General features: G+C 47.0%; 1 pseudogene across 1 annotated transcript; it reads right to left on the bottom strand.

Moving 5' to 3' along the window:
- Positions 1-3,206: 3,206 nt before the first annotated feature.
- LOC308263459 (protein Smaug homolog 2-like) lies at positions 3,207-5,082 on the bottom strand (annotated as a pseudogene). Its single transcript has one exon. The product of its transcript is annotated as a protein Smaug homolog 2-like (transcript).
- Positions 5,083-7,506: the final 2,424 nt, after the last annotated feature.

Below are 7,506 nucleotides of genomic sequence, written 5' to 3'. Positions count from 1 at the left end.
GTAGTTTTGTGGTACAGAACACATGTTGTAACTTAACATGAAATTTACCCTCTTGATGTTTATATGCACAATATAGCATGGTAACTATGATACTATGTTTTGCAGCAGATCTCTAATTTTTTTTTGTATTGAGAATGTAGATTAATCTCAAAGCCTTAATCATTCCAGGTATATGTTCTGTCACTGAATAACACCCTCATTCCTTTCTAGAACTCCTTCCTTCCTTTCTTCCCTCCTTCTTCCTTCCTTGCTTCCTTCCTTTCTTTCTTCCTTCCTTCCTTCCTCCCTTCCTTCCTTTCTTCCTTTCTGTACTGGCAATTGAACCCACAGACATCTACCTCTGAGATACAAACCCAGTCTCCCTATATAAAACATTTTTGTTTTGTAACAGAGTCTCACTAGGTTACTGAATCTTCCTAAGTTACAGAGACTAATCTTGAACCTGTGATCTTCCTGTCTCAGGTTCTCAAGTACTAGGGTCACAAGTGTGCACAATGAAGCTGGGCTGAACTTCTTTCTCTTATATCCATGGAAAACCAGTCCCCTTTACCCTCCTCTCAATAGCTGCTGTAAACTCCCACTCTACTCTCTACTTCCATGAGTGTGACTATTTTAGATTCTTTATATGCATGGAATCATGTAGTACTTATCCATCTCTAGTTGGCTTATTTCTCTTATTATGATATTTTCCAGGTTCATCCATTTTGTTTCCTATGACAACATTCCCTTCTTAACTCTTTAATACTCATCATTTTCAACTAAATTACTCTTAAGAACTGAAATATTAATAGAAAAATAGAAATAGTTACCTTTGCATGTCCATTATGTGCTAGATACTGTAGAGTTTTCTGAGTCCATATTCTGCCCCTCCTATTTAACTACATTTATAACAATGCCACTAATTATTCTCAAATACTAAGTGACTACATAATGAAGTCATTTAATCATATCAAGACAATACATATTTAATAACTTTTTTCAGATGAATTAATCAAGTAGGAAAACTGAAAGTAAACAATGGTTCACATTGTTTATGAGAAATATGATTAGTTTTTCTGCTTTATATTATTTTAGATACCTAAACACAGAAACAGCTGTAAGATGACAACAAATTTTTTCATTTTCTTTTTTTTCTTTTTTTTTCTTTTTTTTTTCCAAAATAAGCCCAGACCATTAAACAAGTGAAACTCCAACCAATAAGTCTTTTCCAACAGCGAGAAAAACTGTACAGTTACTCAAAGCTGATTCTGCCAGTGGGGCTGGGGACAAGTAGTAGGGAAGGCGAGATCATGGAGGAGGGCCTGGGAGGGGGTGGAGCAGGAGAGGGTCAGGGTCCTGCCCATCAGAGTGGGGCCACCTGTGTCCTACACTCTGCTGTCAGGTGGGGAGGGGGTAGCTCGCTCTCACCTCCTTTTGTGTGTGGGAGGGTTTCCATCACCACCTCCCAGTGCCAGGCAGAGTCAGCTCACCCTGACAGGGAGTGGACAGAATAGGACGAGCCAAGGAGAGGTGAGGGTCCCATGAGGGACACCCTGATGATTCCAAACAAGGTGGCCCATCCATCCCACTTCCTGTGGCTAGTGGGAGGCGGCTAGACAAGCCCTGGGAGCTTGAAGGGAATGAGCAAAGGCACAGAAACATGGAGGGGCCAGGGTGGGGACTTGCATAGGTTGATGAGTGTGCAAGAGGTACATAAATAAACCTGACACCCCACCCAGCCCGGCACTGGGAGAGGAAGTGGGGACCCAGAGGCAGGTCCCCAGGGCTGCTTTAACCCCTGGTCTCTTCCCCTTCCCTGGGCTAAGAGTAGAGGAAGGTCCACAGACCAGGGGGGCAGGAGCAAAGTCTGGGGAATGGGCTGATAGTGCAGGGAAGGTGGTGGTTTTCTTTTTTTGTTGTTTTTTTTTTGTTTTTTTCCCAACATTTTGTATCTTTAATAACATACACAGTGGTTACCAGCCATATTCATAACAAAAGTTATTCATAAAATGTATCTAAAAATAACATTTTTTCCTTTTCCATGTGAAAATCTTGAGGATGTCCCAATGAGGGAGTAGGTTGAGGAGGAAGAGAAGGCTGGAATGAAGAACCCTGGCTTCCCCACAGTCTGAACCCTCAAATCCTCTCTCCATCTGGCCCCAGTACAAACCCTCATCAGAAACAGGGACCAGAGGGTCTGTGTGACTTGGGCTGGGATGCACCTCTGGATTATGATATAGTGTTCCACTTATATGAGGTCATGACATAATGGGGCGGGGGTTGAAAGAAATGTGGGGTGGGAAATAAACCAAAAACCAAACAATCCCCTTTCCCATATTCCTAACCCCCAAGTCTTTCACCAGACCTAGGAGTGAAGAAGGGAGTGTGTTGGTGGGGGAAGGGGATGTTAAGGCAACAGACTCCCTGATCTCACCACTGCCCTGTCTGGCTGCCACCTTCAACCTCTGCATCTGAGGAGCCAGGGCTGGGGGAGGGAGAGGGGAAGGGGCTCTGGGGAAGGGGGCTCTGCCCTCTCCACTCAAAAAGTTCAGGCCCCCTCCCACTGTCTTGGCTCAAAGAGAGGCCTGGGGATTTAAAAATGATGGGGAATGATCAAAGAGAAAAACCGTTAAGAACTATATAAATATGTATCTTAAATAGGCCTAAGAAATTAATTGTAGAGAACCTCTGATAAAACAGGGCTAGAGGTGAGAGGAAGGTGGTGCCTGTCCTCAGGGAATGATGGGAGTGGGGACGGTCTAGAATGGAGAGGGGAGGGAGAATGCTTCCCCCCCTCACCCTCCTCTCCCCAGCTCCTCTCCAGTAACCATGTCAAAGGCTTCAAGCAGGTTCCACAAGGTAGCGGTCAGTTTGTCTGGGGAGTCTGCTCCCTTGAGGAGAAGCTAGCAGTCAATGGTCTGGAGGAGGCAGGGGTGAGCCAAGGCCAGGAGGGGGATGTGGGAGGGATGGAGGGGCAGGCAGTCTAGCCAGTCCTTGCCCCTTTATCTTGGCTGTCCCCTGGCCTCAGCAGAGATCTCTCCACCGGCCTGGGAGTGAGCAAGGCATGTGCCTATGTTAAACAAAAGTTAAAAGGGGGAGAGAGTAGAAAAATATTAGAATGTATAGTTGAGCCAGCCCACCCTTTCGCTGCCATAGAGAAGCCCGTTGGGGGTTGGCCCCCGCCCGCCGCCCCGGGAGCCTCCGGGTGCGCTGGGCTGTGGGTCCCCTCAGATGGTGGAGGTTTTGTCTGTCCCATCACCCAAGGCGTGTTCTGTCATGCTCAGACACAGAGACTCCAGGGTGGGATTGATCTCCAGGTCAGGCCCGGGTACCGGGCAGTCTGGAGGGAACATAAGAATGGCCTGGGGTGACGAGTGGACCGGGAGTGAGTGGGTACGCTGCACAGAGCTGCGGCTCTGGCTGGGCATGCTGTTGCTGCCTCCAGGATTGGCAAACCACAGGTTCTGTCGGCCCTGGCCCTCAAGGCTGGGGCTGGTGAGGGCATGCCGGGGAGAGACACCCCCAATGCCCAAGGGGCTCAGTAGGCCCATCCTGCCAGGTGGGAGGGCCCGTGGAGGGCACTTGCTGTTTCCAGGACAGTAGCCGCTTCTTCTGCATCTCTGTGAAAGGATCATGAGTCAGGCACTTTTCAATGAGCTGGAGGTAACTAGTGATGCTCTCCTCATCTGGTCGGGACACCAGCAGCTGGGTGCACACTTTGCCCATCACCCGTGTAAACTGACTGGGGATGTCTCCGTCGGCGACAGGAGCTGGGGCTGGCTCACTGCCATCAGTGGGAGCTGGAGCTGGTGGAGGGGGGTAGCTCTCTGCAGCCAGAGGGTCATTTGCCTCAGTGCCCTTGTCTGTGCCAGGGTGGGCTAGGGGGAGCAAGGGGGAGCTCAGCACCTGGCAGTGGCAGCTCACCCGTGTCATCATCTCCTCCTAGCTCATCTGTGAGAAGAGGGCTGCATACTTATGTAAGCGGAGTCTCTTGAGCCATGAGGGTACATCTTTCATACCACTGCTGTCCTCCTGGAAAATGTTCCGGCTGGAGCCCTGTTCCTCCGTCTGCTCACTGCCAGAGGAGGCCACGCTGCTCTGGGGTGAGAGGGGTGCGTGGTCGGGCGTGGTGAAAGCAGCCCGAACACCAAGCTCCTCTGGACTCGGCCATTCACCAGGGGCCTGGGGACTCGTAGGGATTAGAGACATGGAGCGCTTCAGTGGACTAGGGTGGATTTGGCAGGGGAGACCTGTGTTTGCATTGCTCCCAATACTGTTGATGGCTGGCGGCACTGAGCTGGAAGTGTGGAAGGGCACGTGTCCATTTTCTCGGGGTGGCTTGTCCTGCCAGCGTGGCCCTGCTTCTCCAGGGCTCAGCTCTGCAGGTCCTCCCCACTCATCTGAGCTCTGGCATGAGTGGTAGGAGGGCTCTGGCCTGGTGTGGAAGCCACTAGCCAGTCACTCTTCCAGGTGGCTCAGCCAGAGTGCCAGCGCATTGCGGTCCTCCAGGGTGGTGGCTGGGCAGATGAGGGCATAAGAGAGCAGCTGGCAGCCCTCCTCAATGAGAAATTGCTCTCAATCGAGTAGGCCAGCACTTTCTGCAGCAGCCTCATGTATTCCGACTTGGCCTCCGTGTTGCCTGGCTGAAGCAGGGGCAGGGGGGGCAGCAGGAGGGACACCACCTTCTCTTTGGACTCTTGTTGCCACTGGCTGACAATGGCAGCACTGTTGGCCTCTGACTCCAGAAGGTGAATGTCACTGTGGTCCGCCAGTCAATGCTCCAGGCAGAGCTGCAGGAAGCGGGCCTGGGTACGGGTGACTCACTTCAGAAGTGACAGCAGGGCCACTGTCTGCTCACACTCATTCCAGCCCTTGAACTAGCCAGCGAGGATGCCCACCTGGTCTCGGAACATCATGGTGCCGGGTCTGGGGCCAGGGTGGGGGGGGACGGCAGTGGCAAGGGCCAGCGACGTTACATGGTCTCGGCTCTGGGCTCCTGTTACCTCTCCCCTGAAGGCCAGGGCTTGAGGATGTTCCCTGGCGTGGTGGCAACGGGTGGTGGGGGGAGGAGGGAACCTGCTCACATCCGGGGAGGTCTTGGTCCAGCCACACCTCTCCAGGTTCTGGCCTCCTCAGGCCAGTGCCGTTGCCCCCCTTTCAGGCCCGCGAGCTCCCCTCCCTCCTCCGGCACCGACCACCGCAGCCGCCAACAACAACAAATTTTTTAAAAAAGGAAATAGGTATTTGTTTTTGTTGTTGTTGTTGTTTTATTTTATTTTTATTTTTGGCACCGGGGATTGAACCCAGGGGCATCATTTTACCTCTGAGCAGCACCCTCATCCTTTTTATTTTGAAACAGTGTCTCACTGAAAGATAGATTATCAACTTCATGACCCTCTCAGTCCAGAACAGTCTCAACCAAAATAAGGAAGAATCAAGTCTACAGAAAAAATAGTAAAGCAAACATGGATTTAGTACTTGTCTCAGTTAACAAGTATAAAATGTAGACACTTCTTAAAGCTCACCTAGGACAGGTTAAATCTACAGTAAATAAAACAAAGCAATATTGGAACAATGGATATTATAAAAATAGATATTCAGATGCTAGATCCTTTTTTTTTAGTCAGGCATGATGGTTCATGCTTGTAATCCCAGTACTTGGGAGGCTGAGACAGGAGGATTGTGGTTCATGGACAGCTTTAGCTACTACTTAGGCCCTTTGCAACTCAGTGAGACCCCGTTTCAAAATAAAGAATAAAAAATATGGCTGTGGGTATAGCTTGGAGGTAAAATTCTCCTGGGTTCCATCCGCAAAACCAAAAATAATAAATAAATAAATAAAAATAAAATAAAAAATAGATCCTTTTTCTAGGCCTTCTCTACCTTTTACCTGATTTGCTTTAACCATTGACTAGTTGATTTTTCTGAGTCCATATTCTGCCCATTCTATTTCACTACATTTATAACAATGACATGAATAATTCTCAAATACTAAATTACCCTTCTCTCCTATTAAAAATATTCCTATGATATTAAGCCTACAATATAACCTCATGCAAACTTTGGAAGCTAATTGTTCACTGTTCACAGTATACCTTGTTCTGGTCACAAAGCTTGCTTTGTGGTCCTTTGTTATACCTAATCCTGCCTACCTAACTATACTTACCTTGTTCTTTTCTCTAAGAATATTCCTCTCTCTTATCACTACTTATAATTTACTCTAAGTTCAACATGTTTTGATTAAGACTGAAAGGTACAGTTGTTCTTTGAATGCCATCTCATTTAACTGTTGCAATACACCTGAACAGTAGGTAATATTTTGATTTTCATTTTTTTTAAACACTATCCTATTTATTCAAAGATAGTGACATTTTTATTTATTTCTTTTTTTTAACAATTTTTTTTATTGAACATAGATAGTATACATTTACACTATATTTGGTGCCCTCTCCCCGCCCCGCCCCCGTTTTCTCTTCCCCCCTCCCACCAATGGTTGTCCAGGTTAACCATGTCTTGTTCATAATTTTACACATGTTCAGGTATAGACCCTCATTAATCAAGATCGGCCTTTCTCCTCTCCTATCTTTCCATTAAAACTTAGCTAGTATTTCCCTTCTAATATCTGGAGTCCCACTGGTATCCTTTGTGTGGGGCCAAACACATACGCTGGAGAAAAGACAGCCTTTTCAACAAGTGGTGCTGGGAGAACTGGCTAACCATTTGTAAAAAGATGAATCTAAACCCCTATATCTCACCTAACACAGGAATCAACTCAAGATGGATCAAAGAGTTAGAAATTAGACCTGAGACTGTGAAGTTAGTAGAGGAGAACATAGGTTTAATACTACAACATATTGGCACAGGCAGTAACTTTCTCAACAAGACCTCCAAAGCTCAGGAAATTAAAGCAAGAATAAACAAGTGGGATAATATCAAACTAAAAAGTTTCTTCTCATCAAAGGAAACTATCAATAACCTAAAGAGGAAGCCTACAGAATGGGAAAGGATCTTTACCAGCCACCATTCTGATAGGGGGCTAATATCCAGAGTATACAAAGAGCTCAAAAGACTCTACACTAGCAAAACAAACAACCCAATTAAGAAATGGGCAAATGAACTAAATAGACACTTCACAAAAGAAGAGATACAAAGGGCCAATAGATACATGAAAAGATGTTCTTCATCACTGGCCATCAGGGAGATACAAATCAAAACTACACTGAGATTCCATCTAACCCCAGTCAGAGTAGCAAGCATAAAGAAATCAAACAACAACAAATGCTGGCGAGGATGTGGGGAAAGAGGAACTCTTTTACACTGTTGGTGGGAGTGCAAACTAGTTCAGCCACTATGGAGATCTGTGTGGAGATTCCTAAGAAAGGTGGGAATAGATCCACCATATGATCCAGCTATACCACTCCTGGGTATCTTTCCAAAGGGGTTGAATTCAGAGAACTACAGCAACATATGCATACCTATGTTCATAGCAGCACAATTTGTAATAGCCAAAATATGGAACCAACCCAG

This window comes from Muscardinus avellanarius, assembly GCF_963383645.1.
Source record: "Muscardinus avellanarius genome assembly, chromosome: 5".
In the NCBI taxonomy this organism is placed as follows: Eukaryota; Metazoa; Chordata; class Mammalia; order Rodentia; family Gliridae; genus Muscardinus; species Muscardinus avellanarius.
This window is presented reverse-complemented; position numbering and strand designations above follow the sequence as displayed.